This window comes from Temnothorax americanus, unplaced genomic scaffold (genome assembly GCF_048541705.1).
Source record: "Temnothorax americanus isolate GAGA-0224 unplaced genomic scaffold, ASM4854170v1 Scaffold32, whole genome shotgun sequence".
Taxonomy (NCBI): Eukaryota; Metazoa; Arthropoda; class Insecta; order Hymenoptera; family Formicidae; genus Temnothorax; species Temnothorax americanus.
The window spans coordinates 115113-130458 of NW_027509464.1; positions in this window are offsets into that span (position 1 = coordinate 115113).

The window sequence follows — 15346 nt, forward strand, 5'->3', positions numbered from 1 at the left end:
GCGAACGGTCGGGCCGAACGAGCCGTAAAGAAAATCTACGCTCGAATGCCGAACGCGCGTTGCGTAAAGGTCGAATAGTGACGTAACCCTCCCTCCAGAATATCGAAAATCGCACGAGTTCACGAGAACACGAGGAAGGCGTTAGAACGCTTTCGGCAAGAGGATCTTGGCCACGTTGGTTCATTTTGGGCGGAGTTTTAGGCTCGTTATGTAAAATGTTACTGCCTCTTCATCCGGGGATTGGTTCGCGTGTCGCGTTTCGTTGTATATATATATATATAATATATAAACCACTCCTCTCTATCAATGACAGTGTCGAGACGCGCCAACAACAATCTGACATTCGGCTTGTCATAGACATTCATTTAAAATATACACGACTGGTCGACCACGCACTCGGCAATACGAATGTCGGAGTGGCACGAGAATTCCTCTCCGTCGTGATTAACTGATACGCGTAACACCGCCTAATCGCGCGTGTGTTCGCATATTAATTGTTACCCGTTAAGTATCGATCATGCCGACCTGTCGACGTTTCATGGCTGGCGACAGATAACGATTCCCCCGGTGTCGTTCGAAGCGAAGGTGAGAAAAACGGTGAGCGTTATCGTGGAGCAATTCAAACGTCGTATCGATAAAAGTACCGTTCTTTGAGTGAGGTGAGAACGGACATCGGCGTATAGAAGACCAGACACTTCTCTCGCGGAGACCTGACACGCACGTGTATGCGTGCAAACGCTTGTGGGACGAATTCGCGATATTCTTTACGCTCGCCATCTCTCTCTCTCTCTCTCTCTCTCTCTCTCTCTCTCTCTCTCTCTCTCTTCTCCCTCTTTCCCTCCATCTCCTTCCGCGTCCTTACATGTCGAATCGGAGTATTTCACCGATATGCCAAGAAAAGTGCTCCGAAATGCATCGCGTGTTCGGGAATAACGTTGCATGTTTAGCGAATCGTTGGCAATTAACGAACAGTGGCGATGACGGCGGATACGCGCCGCCCACGTTCCTATCAGCACATGCACAAACATACGTATGCACGCACACACCTCGCATCCTAGCTTATATCGAGACGCGTGTACAGACCCGCCCTACCCACTTTCCAGTTCTACTTTTAACTATACAACCTTAGCTAGATAACCGGCCTTTTCGTGACGCGTTTGTATGGAGAGACGCTCGTTTATCTCCGGATCGTCCAGAATTAACGAATTTGGGACGTACCTTAACGTCGGGGCCCGACGCAAGGCCCCGAGGGCCTCGATCGCACGGCGCGTCTCTGGACGTTAGGCAACGCAATGCTCCGAATATTTCGCAAATAACTGCCCGGTCTTAGAACGGTAGAGACACACGCGATATTAGACGTCCGCCTATAATGAGACGGCGGATAGTTAAGACAGGGGAGGGATAGTCAGTAGAGCGGGAGGATCGAGACGGGTGAAAGAGAGAGACGGAACAAATCCTCCAGGTAAAGGGATAGCGAGCCCGCCTCGGAAAGGAGGAGTTGCGCCGCGAAGGTTCTCGAAATGACACAGACCCGACGAAATTATACCGTCTGTCTACCTAAACGAAGAATATGCCTCGAATACGAATCGGCCGCCGCGCCGCTCAGAGACAAAGGGAGTCTTTCTCTTTCTTTCTCTCTCTCTTTCTCTCGGTCCGAATCATTTCGACGATCGTCATTTTATTCGATCCGTGCTGCAACCTCTCGACTCCTCGCGCCCATTCGTCACAGACCCCGCGGGTCCCTATTTCACCTGCACGCCTGATATAGATTCGTGATTCGCGGCTCGTCGAAATCGATAGGCCCGAGGGTGGATTCGCGATCGGCGAAGAAAGGGCCACGGAAAGGAATGAGCCACGAGAACCAGCGAACTCAGCATTTCTTCAGTGGCACAAATTTCGTCAATGTTCGATCCCCGATGCCCGAGCGTTTCTGCGTCCAAAGAAGTCACGCTCTCGGCAATTCCCGGAAACCGGTCGAGAGATCGAAATATTCATCCTCACGGTAGAGAACCGATCGGCGCAATTACTCGGTCAGCGCGCTCTTTTTACCGGTGGCCCATGCGGTAGCAGAGGCTATCCTCCTCCCTTTCTATCCCTCGATCTCATTCCATCTCCTCTACCCCTCTGCCCATTGCCTCCCCGCCCTTTATCGTCCATCCTTCCATTTTCTTTTTCTCTCATTGGCTTGGCCGCGATACATATGCCTCCCCATTCCGCAACCCTCATATGAGGCGCATAAATCCCCCATCTCTTTTTATCCCTCTCTCTCTCTCTCTCTCTCTCTCTCTCTCTCTCTCTCTCTCTCTCTCTCTCTCTCTCTCTCTGCTCCCCACCTCCACCCTTCTGTACCTTTTGGATACACAAGACGCCCTTCCTCTCCATGGCCACCTTCGCCCTCTCCCTTCTTCGGGGTCCTTCCTCCTCGTTCCCTCGCATCTGCGAGCAATTCGGCGCGGCGGAGCCCCCGACGAATCGCGAGGGAACACGGCATACCGCCGTTCCTACAGTGCCCAGTCATTTTGAAAAATACCCCGGCAAAATGATTCGGCCGTTATTACGACCCGGCCTCTCTCTTTCTCTCTCTCCCTCTTTCTCTCTCCGTCTCGCTCTCCCGATTTGCCCCTCCTTGGTCTCCCTCTACTTCCTCGTCTCTCTTTCACGGGAGCCGACTGTTCATCGTCCTCAATTCCTGTCCCCATCACCGCCACGCGGTCTTCTCCTCCCCTCGCTCGGTGCATCAACGCATCGCCGCGCCGTGGCACGTCGTGGAGATCCTTTTTCCTTCCCCGAAACGCGATGCGCGCCGAACGTAATCGTTTTATCGTGCCTCCATGCCGTTTCGAGCCGAGGAAAACTCGCCGCGACGATCCCCGCAAAACGTTACGGCCGAGTTAGGCACGTAGCTTGTGATTAACTTAAGTAGCGTAGCCTCGCTTCCAAAATTCCTCGATACTATCAGCTCTTTGACTCTTACGCCGAATTACGCGCAAGTTACATGCGCTCTGCTACCTTGCTTCGTTAATCGATGCCTTCGCGTCGATGTCCATGTTCGGAGAATTCGGAGGCGTCAAAACAACCGTAAACTTCGACGGAACTGAGCATCAAGGGCGCGTCAATTATCATTTTATTTGTTGAAAAAAAAAATACTTATCGAACCCACCACAAAAAACACTTATTTTTACAAAAAATCTACTTAAAATTTTCACTGCGATTAACAAAGTGGTAAGTAATATTACTCCGTGTTGTTCTCTCATAACGACTTTTCAATTAGCGTCAGAAAAGTATCCATAAGCTATATTTATAAATTTCGATTTCCGCGCAGAGCCTCGCTTTATACTTTGTACGAAACAATACGACGTGCGGTACACGTATTTATCTTCTTCAGAAAGCAACTACTATTGGAGCAACATCGCCGCCGAGCATCTCCATCTCTCGGCGTTCCGGTCGGCGCAGCCGATGCCTAACGATCGTAATGAGCACACCGGGTACTTTTGTCTCCGCGATGTAACGAACGACAGGTGAGGGAGAGAGGAAGGGTGACCTCCCCTCACGTAAATATGTTATTGTAACGTCGTGTAAGCTCCCAATTAAAGTTTCGGCAAGCGGGTCCGTGTCCTTTCTGCTCCTGCACCGCGCACTCGCTATCTGTCCGCTCGCCCCCCATCTCTCTTCGTCTTACTTCGTACGAGCCATGCGTTTTCGCGTGTCTTCGTCATCGCGTCTCCCCGAACCGACTTCGCCGGTCCGCTCGCCGAATCTGCCCGGTCCATCTCGGCCGCGTACACAGGAACCAGGGAGAATCCCGGGTAGGTAGGTAGGAGGCCCGTGGAGACGGTGGAGGCGAGTACGGAGGAGACGTTCATCCCGGTAGAGTTGGCAGGGACAACCACTGGACAGATACAGATATGCTAATACCCGAGTCGTTTACACGTGATATATAGCCGGGCTGACGGACACACCGCGAGGGGCTGACCGCCGTCTCTTTCGCGGGCATCCTGAACCTCCTTCGTCCTCTCCGCATTCTCCTCTCTCGCCGCCTCCTTCCGACAACTCCGGGCTTTTACTGTGGCAGCACCCTACCGAAATCACGACGGCATGCACGGCAGTCGGAGCTTCTGTTCCCGATACGACGTGATTTCGCGATGTATATCGGAATGCGATCCCGTCAGTGTTTTGCGTTGTAACACAAAATGTGAAAATTGTTACAAGAATGGTCTGAGGAAAATCTGATATGTAACTCCAAAAATATCTCTTCAAGCGATTTCAATTTAAAAATTGGATAATTCTGCAAGATTATATATTAATAATTCTTCAAATATTTAAAATCTTAAAATATCTATAAAATTTTTGTGCTTAAGTGTAAATTCCATTGTTTTCTTTTCATAAATTCAAAAATGTAATGATATATCATTTCATCGAGTACCAGGATTTGCCAGGTGCGTTTCATAGGATTCTTCGCGCAACCGATGGCTGGTGGCCATAAAACTATCCTCGAATAGATAGGATACTATTTACGGTATGTTACACAACGATACGTTATGCGACAAGGTGGACGGACGCAGGTTGCAAAATACGGACCCGTTCGTACTACCTAATCTGCTTCGTAGAAACAGGTGAACCTTCGCCGGCACAACGACGACAACGAAAAGGACGAACTAGCAGCTGTTGCCAGTGCATCTGAACAAAACATCGATCACCATCGCGAGCTCGTCGATGGCGAGCAAGAAACACGAACGAATCAGAGTAGCGAAACATAGGCGAAGAAGGGGGCAGAGTTGTTGCCGAGAAACAATGACGATGAAAACCAAAGAGAGCGAGCGATTACCGCTGGAAATGACGGAAGGCAAGAAAAAGGATGATTCGCCGGATCATTCGTCGGGTTTACGGGCGCGGTATGATTTTTTGGGATTCGCGAAAGACACGAACATCGATGGCTCCGCAGAGTGAGAGATGAGGAAAAAGCGAGAAGGTGGGAGAAAGAGCGCGCGCAAGAGGGAACGAGAGAACGGGGCATAATCACTACAATTACCTTACCGCCATGGGATCGCTTCCGAGAAGAAAAAAAAGGCGAGGAGAAGGATGGAGAAGAAGAAGGAGAAGAAGAAGAAGACGAAGAAGAAGATGGTAGTAATGGTTTGGTGGTCGCGAACGAGAGATATCGGACTACAGGGAGGAAAACCGAGATGTGCCCACCGTGAGCATTTCGTATTATACCTGCGGCTGAGCGCAATGATATCCGCAACCTTTTGTTTCGTCCATTACGAAAGAGTTTTACGCGCTTCGAACGATATTGACCGTCCCAGGACAAAAGGGGCGAGACGAAGTCGGCGGTAGAAACGATGCTCGAGATCATCGAGGCTACATCACTTTCTATCGCATTTTTATCTTCCTGTACTTCTTCTTCTTCTCACTTCTACTCTCCGATCTGACAATACGCCAGATTACGCGGAATAATGGCATGCCTCTAAGCCCTAAGCGTTCCTTTCGAAATGCTACATGCGTTCACGCTCGCGGACGTCCCTCTCACGCCGCTCCATATAAGTTGAAACCCGTTAGCGTCCCGAAGATTTCTACGTCGGCGAGTATTCGAAAAAACCTATTTGGGTCATCCCTAATAATATCATTCCGTTGAGACCTCTTGGCCCGACGCCCGAAAACACGTAACAGGAAACACGCAACTCCGGATTTAATCTCATTCGTGCTTTCGCGTGAGTGCTCTGCGTGTGTGCCAGGATATACCTCTCTCGTTCAATTTGATCATTTATTTTCTCGAAATCACAGTAACGAGGTGGCGTCGAATCCGCAGTCGCAATTAGAAGCCTTCCTCTCATGCGTCCTTGGTTTCAGCACACGTTACGTCAATGATAAAACGTCTCTCCCACCAAATTACTGGAAAAGTACTCCGGCACTTGTACGAAACGAAAAAAATTCAAATAAGTCGGCGACTTCGAGAGAACGAGCGATCGTCTAGCACTGTTTAACAGCATCGATACCAATCTTTTTATCTCTCGGCATTCTCGTGCATTCGTGTTAGTGTGCGTATGCGGCAACCGCGTGGCCGTATGCGGCCACGCGGTTGCCGCATGTATCGACAACTCGTAAGTAGGTAGGTTTTACGATGATCACGCCGAGGCATCGCTCGTATAAACCCGGCGACCACGATAAGCTGTCGTCAACCGCTCGTCATCGTCCTTAGCGGTAAGGCCGATCGCCAGGGTCGAATATTTGTGACAAAAATCGTACCTATATGTCCATCAAGGTAAATTTTGCACTGCTCGAATCGCCATAACGAACGAATGAACGAACGAATAAACAAACGAATGAATTTCGCCGGTCACAACCAAGAAAAATATTTCACGATAGTCCATCGATATTGAGCCAAGGTACAGAGAACGCGAGATCAACCGCGAGAAAGAAGAGAATCGATATATCCTCGCACGGACTGAAAAAGGCGAGAGAGAGGAAGAAGAAAGGAGAAGAGCGAGCGCGCGCGCGTAGGAACGGAAGAGAGAGAAAGGAAACGAGATGCCAGGGCGAACAGAACAAACTCGTAAAGCGGCTTAACGATCCATAATTTTACAACGTTCTGTAATAACCGTGCCTCCACCACCACTCCGCTGCCCACAGCCCTCTCTTTCTTCGCGTCCTACCTGGACTTGCCTATGTACGCCCTTTCTTGCACCGGGTCTAGGGCATCGCCGCGAGAGCGAGTGAGAGACCGAGAGAAGGCCTAGAGAGTTAAAATTCTAGGACGGTGGGTGTATTTATCCTCGCCTCTAGCTCTCAAGGACACGGCCATGCTCTCCTACTCATCCTTTTTGCTCCGGCTCTTCCTAGAGTATCCTGGGAATAGTGTTTTCGGAAAGAGTTAAGCAATCCCGCGCGATCGACTCCGGTTAAGCGGGTCCCGCGAGTTCGCCCGCAGCGCCTTTTACCGATATATTTACGAGTGTTTCGAGGAAAGATATCGTACCCCGAAAGACATCGCGGGGAAGAAGCAGGGCGGCTGGGAGAGATCGCGTTCGAGCGCGTTCCTCGAACTCTCGTCAAAACGCTCGTGCGAGAAAACATTTCGCACTCCATCCTTTCGACGGCTCCACGGCATTCTTCCGAGTTCTTCCGGGGTTTATACCGCGCCGCACGTAAATGCCTCATATATCTCGACGAATAATTATCACGTGGCAACCAATCGCTCACTAGCGTTTGTTTGTGTAGGTACAAGCGACTGTTTCGTAACCGTCCTTTATATGTTAGTCCTTTCTATTGAGTGTCCCTCATTTTAAAGCCTATAAGTTTAAAACCTTTTAACGTTATGCGACTATGCTTCTTTATCACAAGTGAATGCTAATAAAAAAACAACAATTTCAGATACATTATAGATCAAATCTATCGTTTGAAGATTGTGTATGTGTGAAACAATTGTGAGCATATCTGATAGTAAGACGAAGATTGTATTGCAAATAATGTGGAAAGAAATATAATACGATGTCAAAATCAGGCTGAGCAAGCATCAAAAAGATAACATGTATTCAGCGAGAAGTCGGGTACACAACCGGCAGTTGATTATGATCGTCAACCAAAGAATGAAAAGAAGGTGTGCCCAGGAAAGTTGAAAGGCGCTTCATCATCAATGTCAGAGTTGCAAATGCATAAAAGTGATTGCGCACGATGACCTTTCTTGCGGTGTTGCACGACTGCGATAAAACAGCGATGCGGAAATAAAAAAAAGAGGCTTGAGAGAAGCGAAGGAAGAACTGCGTCGTAACTGTGTAATATTAACCTGGCCCTTTCTCTTTCATGTCGCAGGGATTTCATACGAGATGTCGCAAGAGTCACTCTGTTTTTTCGTTTCTCACCCTCGTTTAACACGCTGACAGTAACTTTGAAAAAAGCTGCTAATTTCCATATCGCGTGATTCAATCCCTGATACCTTTGATCTTGAATGAATAGTGCTAAAAAACGAATTTTTAAGTAAAACTGCAGAAAAAGAGCATTAGCAAACAGCAGTGATCCCTATTATGAGATCATATTAATACTAAAGAGTGAAGCTTGAAACCAGATTTCAGTACGCTACAGAGATCTGTATCTGTGTTTATGGACCAGCCAATATCGCGGAAATCATCATCATCATAACTGGACTCGCAGTAAGAGCAGCGTTATCGAGGACGCGTCTGCTAGAGCTACGCTAGCTAGCCACTTCAAAGCAATCGGGATACGAACGAGACGAAGAAGAGGTGGTGCAGAGGGCGAAGACACGAAAGGAGAGACCGAAGACGAGGATCGACGTCGCGGAGGAGCGTAGAGGATCTCGGAACGACGAGAAAACGTATAAGAAGGAGACGGGGGAATTCGTGTTCGATGGAGGAGGCAACATCGATCTCGTGCTCGGCACAGTAGAAGAAGAAACTAGGCAGCGGGGGGGGAGAATAGCACCGGGCCGGGAAGGGCGTAGCGTATAAGGAGAGAAGAGTCACGAAGATTGAACCGTAAAATGAGAAACAATTAAGCTTTTATAGAGTTACAATCCAGGAGGCTGCCACGGAGCTGCTAAAGTTGGCTGCTCCGTCGACCGCGCGCGATCGCCTCGCTCACTCTCGTCCACGTTGGTCCGCGTTACAACTTGTTACATCCTTCAAGGTCGGGAATGCGCATGGCGCGACGGACCGGAGGAGGTAGAGAGGAGGAGAATGATAGAGCAGGACGGAAACCCGATAGCTTCGCGGATTTTTAAAGGGAACGAGGTACTCGCGAGCGCGTACGCGTTCCATGTGTCGCGGTATGGATCCACTAAGTGCGTGCGGACGCGATGTATGTACTCGTATATACCTGCCAGCGTGACGAACCCTTCTTCTGCCTGTGTCTCTCTCTTTCTCTCTCGTACGCGTGCTTCTTCCTTTCGCTCTTTTTTTTTCGTCTTCGAGAACTTCCTTCTCCTCGTCTCTTTTTCGTTTCTTCTCTCCGCTTCGATCTCTCATGACTTCTGATCGATTTCATGCTCTTCCCGCGTTTCTCGCGTTTCTCAACTACCGCCGCACGACGCGACGTGCACACGACGACGCGTACGCGTCCTTGGCAAGGAAGATGACAAAAATCGTATCGGCGAGCGAGAGAGAGAGAGAGAGAGAGAGAGAGAGAGAGAGAGAGAGAGAGAGCTCGTTTTTGCCGATGTCGGGCGTCTTGCGTCGCGACGAGCGCACCCTCTGCGCTCTTCAAAAACGCCGCGTGTCTCTGCTAGTTTTTGCGTGGGATCTCCATTCGAGATTCCTTACGCCGATCGTCAGTTTAGGAACGGCCGTACGCATTACTCATGTGTAAGACTTCGTGCTCCCGTTCCTCCGTGAAATTTACGGGATAAAATGCGCTCTCGACTCTTGTCATCTTACCGCTCTTTATACCGTTTATTATATTATGTATTTTTTATATTGTCATTATTTTTAATAAAATCGCTCAGTATTTTTTAATGCTTGTGTTACTAAAAACAGAGGCCTCCTTTCCTTTATTTCCTGTGCCGAACCGCAAATATATAATTCTTTCGTTTTTCTCGTTGCAAAAACGCAACATTGCGCCGCGTCGCGTATAGACACCCTCGCGTCTTTGTGGCGTGTTTCTCGCTCGTGTACTCATGTATGTGAAGTTAGCCCCGCACTTTTTGAATTTTTAGTTTTTTTTTATTGTGCCGTATTGTGCTACGTTTGTGCTGTATTGTGCCGCAAACCGCAACTCCGTAACCCAAAGCGTATTCGAGAAAATTAAAAAAAACAAAATTTTTGATAGCCCCGCACTTTTCGAATTTTCAGTTTTTTTTTATTGTGCCGTATTGTGCTAGATTTGTGCTGACTTGTGCCGCAAACGAGAGATTGATAACTTCGATAACAATTAAGAAAAAAAATAAAAAAAAAATTATACTAGCCCCGCACTTTTATCGAAATAAACCCATTTTTTTTTTGGTTGATAGATAATAATTTGTGCCACGTTGTGCCGTTGGAACTAACTCGATATTTCTTTTCGTTGGGCAGATAAAAAATATTAAATTTTTAAACAAAATAACAATTAATTACTTCAAAATTAATTACTTCGCATTTATCAAACTTCTGTAAACTGTGCTGAGTTTCGCTAGATGAGTACAACAAAGAAATGGCCAAAAATGCATAGAAAGTTGCAGGGGTTGAAAATAATGGGCTAAGGGAGAGGGAGAAATAGGGGTGAGAAAAAAATTTTACAATTTAAAATTTTTTAAAATTGTGCCGGGTTGTGCTCGAAGAGTACAATAACTTTTCTTAATGACAAAATGTCCGCAAGTCGTTAGTTTTCGCAGCACAACCATCTAGAGAAAGCAGTTTTTAGGAATTCCAATTTTTAAATCGCTATAACTTTTGAACCGTGACAGGGAATGAAATTTTGCGACTTGTGCTGAGTTGTGCTGGACGGGCACAACAAGAAAACGGCTAAAAAAGAATCGAAAGTAGCAGGGGTTGAAAATAATGAGCCAAAGGGGATGGGGGTGAGAAAAAAAATTCGCATTTTCAAATTTTTTAAAATTGTGCCGGATTGTGCTAGGCGAGTACAATGACTTTCGTTAATAACAAAATGTCCGCAAGTCGTTAGTTTTCGCAGCACAACCATCTAGAGAAAGCAGTTTTTAGGAATTCCAATTTTCAAATTGCTATAACTTTAGAACCGTGACAGGGAATAAAATTTTGCGACTTGTGCTGAGTTGTGCTGAACGGGCACAACAAGAAAACGGCTAAAAAAGAATCGAAAGTAGCAGGGGTTGAAAATAATGAGCCAAAGGGGATGGGGGTGAGAAAAAAAATTCGCATTTTCAAATTTTTTAAAATTGTGCCGGATTGTGCTAGGCGAGTACAATGATTTTCGTTAATAACAAAATGTCCGCAAGTCGTTAGTTTTCGCAGCACAACCATCTAGAGAAAGCAGTTTTTAGGAATTCCAATTTTCAAATTGCTATAACTTTAGAACCGTGACAGGGAATGAAATTTTGCGACTTGTGCTGAATTGTGCTGGACGGGCGCAACAAGAAAACGGCTAAAAAAGAATCGAAAGTAGCAGGGGTTGAAAATAATGAGCCAAAGGGGATGGGGGTGAGAAGAAAAATTTGCATTTTCAAATTTTTTAAAATTGTGCCGGATTGTGCTAGGCGAGTACAATGACTTTTGTTAATGACAAAATGTCCGCAAGTCGTTAGTTTTCGCAGCACAACCATCTAGAGAAAGCAGTTTTTAGGAATTCCAATTTTCAAGGCGCTATAACTTTAGAACCGTGACAGGGAATGAAATTTTGCGACTTGTGCTGAATTGTGCTGGACGGGCACAACAAGAAGACGGCTAAAAAAGAATCGAAAGTAGCAGGGGTTGAAAATAATGAGCCAAAGGGGATGGGGGTGAGAAGAAAAATTCGCATTTTCAAATTTTTTAAAATTGTGCCGGATTGTGCTAGGCGAGTACAATGACTTTTGTTAATGACAAAATGTCCGCAAGTCGTTAGTTTTCGCAGCACAACCATCTAGAGAAAGCAGTTTTTAGGAATTCCAATTTTCAAGGCGCTATAACTTTAGAACCGTGACAGGGAATGAAATTTTGCGACTTGTGCTGAGTTGTGCTGGACGGGCACAACAAGAAAACGGCTAAAAAAGAATCGAAAGTAGCAGGGGTTGAAAATAATGAGCCAAAGGGGATGGGGGTGAGAAGAAAAATTCGCATTTTTAAATTTTTTAAAATTGTGCCGGATTGTGCTAGGCGAGTACAATGACTTTCGTTAGTGACAAAATGTCGACAGGTCACATTTTATGGATTTTACAATACAACTGTTACAATACAACTAGAAACTTGGGTTTTAGTTGTAGAAGAATTCTAAACCCCATGCTACTTTCGATTCTTTTTTAGCCGTTTTCTTGTTGTGCCCGTCCAGCACAATTCAGCACAAGTCGCAAAATTTCATTCCCTGTCACGGTTCTAAAGTTATAGCAATTTGAAAATTGGAATTCCTAAAAACTGCTTTCTCTAGATGGTTGTGCTGCGAAAACTAACGACTTGCGGACATTTTGTCATTAAGAAAGTTATTGTACTCTTTGAGCACAACCCGGCACAATTTAAAAAAATTTTAAATTGTAAAATTTTTTTCTCACCTCTATTTCTCCCTCTCCCTTAGCTCATTATTTTCAACCCCTGCAACTTTCTATGCATTTTTGGCCATTTCTTTGTTGTACTCGCATCTAGCGAAACTCAGCACAGTTTACAGAAGTTTGATAAATGCGAAGTAATTAATTTTGAAGTAATTAATTGTTATTTTGTTTAAAAATTTAATATTTTTTATCTGCCCAACGAAAAGAAATATCGAGTTAGTTCCAACGGCACAACGTGGCACAAATTATTATCTATCAACCAAAAAAAAAATGGGTTTATTTCGATAAAAGTGCGGGGCTAGTATAATTTTTTTTTTATTTTTTTCTTAATTGTTATCGAAGTTATCAATCTCTCGTTTGCGGCACAAGTCAGCACAAATCTAGCACAATACGGCACAATAAAAAAAAACTGAAAATTCGAAAAGTGCGGGGCTATCAAAAATTTTGTTTTTTTTAATTTTCTCGAATACGCTTTGGGTTACGGAGTTGCGGTTTGCGGCACAATACAGCACAAACGTAGCACAATACGGCACAATAAAAAAAAACTAAAATTCAAAAAGTGCGGGGCTAACTTCACATACATGCTCCGATCGACTCGACTCGCATATAGAATTCGTACGCCTTGTACACGCAACTTCCATGCATAAAAAAACCGCCCCGATACTTCCTACACCCGATAACCCCCGAAGAGGGCCTCGGCATTACATAGTCCCCCTCGTGTTGAAGTAATACGAAGTCTGCATTTACCTCCTCGTATTTGCAGGGAACTGAGTGCATGATATCCAAAAGGGAAACACGCCCACCGTGGGAGGTTACCTTATACACGCACCGCGTGCATTCGCGCGTAACACCGATTGTCTCTCGTTTGTTTCGAAATCGATTTCGCGTTCTGGGCTCATCTATCGTCCGGATCAAATCACTCGGGAGCGTGCAGCCAATTAACGACCTCGCCGGACCCTTTTCGCGGATCGACATGCACGTACGCGGCGACCGTAATGTCTAATCCGGGAAACACATTCGTGATAGGTGCGCGTATCTATACGTTATTTCGCGATTCCAGCTCGAATTATGGCCTGATCGGCGCGACCCTAATCGAGAACGGGATACCCAGATCCCGGCCGGTATTTTAGCAGTTAACGATGCCCTTTTTTTTACCGACGACTTGAAAAGCTGCGATGTGGGACCCATCGCGACGATTATTACGGATAACCGTTGGCGCCAGGTTATCCTTCGGCCTTTATACGAGTCCTCCATTTGCCGCAGCAGCTGGTGTCTCTTCTTTTCTCGTCTCTTTCTTCTTCTTCCTGCAAATGCCGGAACCTTGAACGAGTTCCGAGAAACGAACGCGCCGCCGCCACCGCCGCCACTGCCGCCACCCATCGTCCCTCGGCCTCGTCTCTCCCTTCCTCCCTCGCGTACCCGCGATTCCTTTTTTGTCTCGCACTTATCTCGCTGACGCACATTACAAGCATTTTGGTCGAATCACAATGTTGCCTCGCCGCAAAGAACCACCCGTATATTCCGCGCTTAAACGGTCCACCTCGATGCAGTGCCGCGCCAATCGTCGCCCGCGGATGTGTACGCGATAGAACCAGTTGACCGGATTTTCCTGAATCTTTCTTTTCTTCCTTTTTTTCAATCTTTACCGGTACAGAGCACTTGCAACGACGCGTTGAGATGTTAGTAAAAAGTGTGCAAAATCTTAATATTAAATAAGTACAACTTAAAAAACGGAATAGTCTGAGTTAATTAGAGATACGAACAGTTTAATGGAGAAACATCAACTATTCCTTGAAGAAGGAAAGATGCGTGTCTATTAATTATAATATATTATAAAATAAATACACAGATTGAAGAAGAGATACGCATGCTGCAGCAACGCTGAAGAAATGAGTATGGTAGCAAACGGTAACGTCGTTTGAATAAAATTTTGCGACTTGTGCTGAGTTGTGCTGGACGGGCACAACAAGAAAACGGCTAAAAAAGAATCGAAAGTAGCAGGGGTTGAAAATAATGAGCCAAAGGGGATGGGAGTGAGAAAAAAAATTCGCATTTTCAAATTTTTTAAAATTGTGCCGGATTGTGCTAGGCGAGTACAATGATTTTCGTTAATAACAAAATGTCCGCAAGTCGTTAGTTTTCGCAGCACAACCATCTAGAGAAAGCAGTTTTTAGGAATTCCAATTTTCAAATTGCTATAACTTAGAACCGTGACAGGGAATGAAATTTTGCGACTTGTGCTGAATTGTGCTGGACGGGCGCAACAAGAAAACGGCTAAAAAAGAATCGAAAGTAGCAGGGGTTGAAAATAATGAGCCAAAGGGGATGGGGGTGAGAAGAAAAATTTGCATTTTCAAATTTTTTAAAATTGTGCCGGATTGTGCTAGGCGAGTACAATGACTTTTGTTAATGACAAAATGTCCGCAAGTCGTTAGTTTTCGCAGCACAACCATCTAGAGAAAGCAGTTTTTAGGAATTCCAATTTTCAAGGCGCTATAACTTTAGAACCGTGACAGGGAATGAAATTTTGCGACTTGTGCTGAATTGTGCTGGACGGGCACAACAAGAAGACGGCTAAAAAGAATCGAAAGTAGCAGGGGTTGAAAATAATGAGCCAAAGGGGATGGGGGTGAGAAGAAAAATTCGCATTTTCAAATTTTTTAAAATTGTGCCGGATTGTGCTAGGCGAGTACAATGACTTTTGTTAATGACAAAATGTCCGCAAGTCGTTAGTTTTCGCAGCACAACCATCTAGAGAAAGCAGTTTTTAGGAATTCCAATTTTCAAGGCGCTATAACTTTAGAACCGTGACAGGGAATGAAATTTTGCGACTTGTGCTGAGTTGTGCTGGACGGGCACAACAAGAAAACGGCTAAAAAAGAATCGAAAGTAGCAGGGGTTGAAAATAATGAGCCAAAGGGGATGGGGGTGAGAAGAAAAATTCGCATTTTTAAATTTTTTAAAATTGTGCCGGATTGTGCTAGGCGAGTACAATGACTTTCGTTAGTGACAAAATGTCGACAGGTCACATTTTATGGATTTTACAATACAACTGTTACAATACAACTAGAAACTTGGGTTTTAGTTGTAGAAGAATTCTAAACCCCATGCTACTTTCGATTCTTTTTTAGCCGTTTTCTGTTGTGCCCGTCCAGCACAATTCAGCACAAGTCGCAAAATTTCATTCCCTGTCACGGTTCTAAAGTT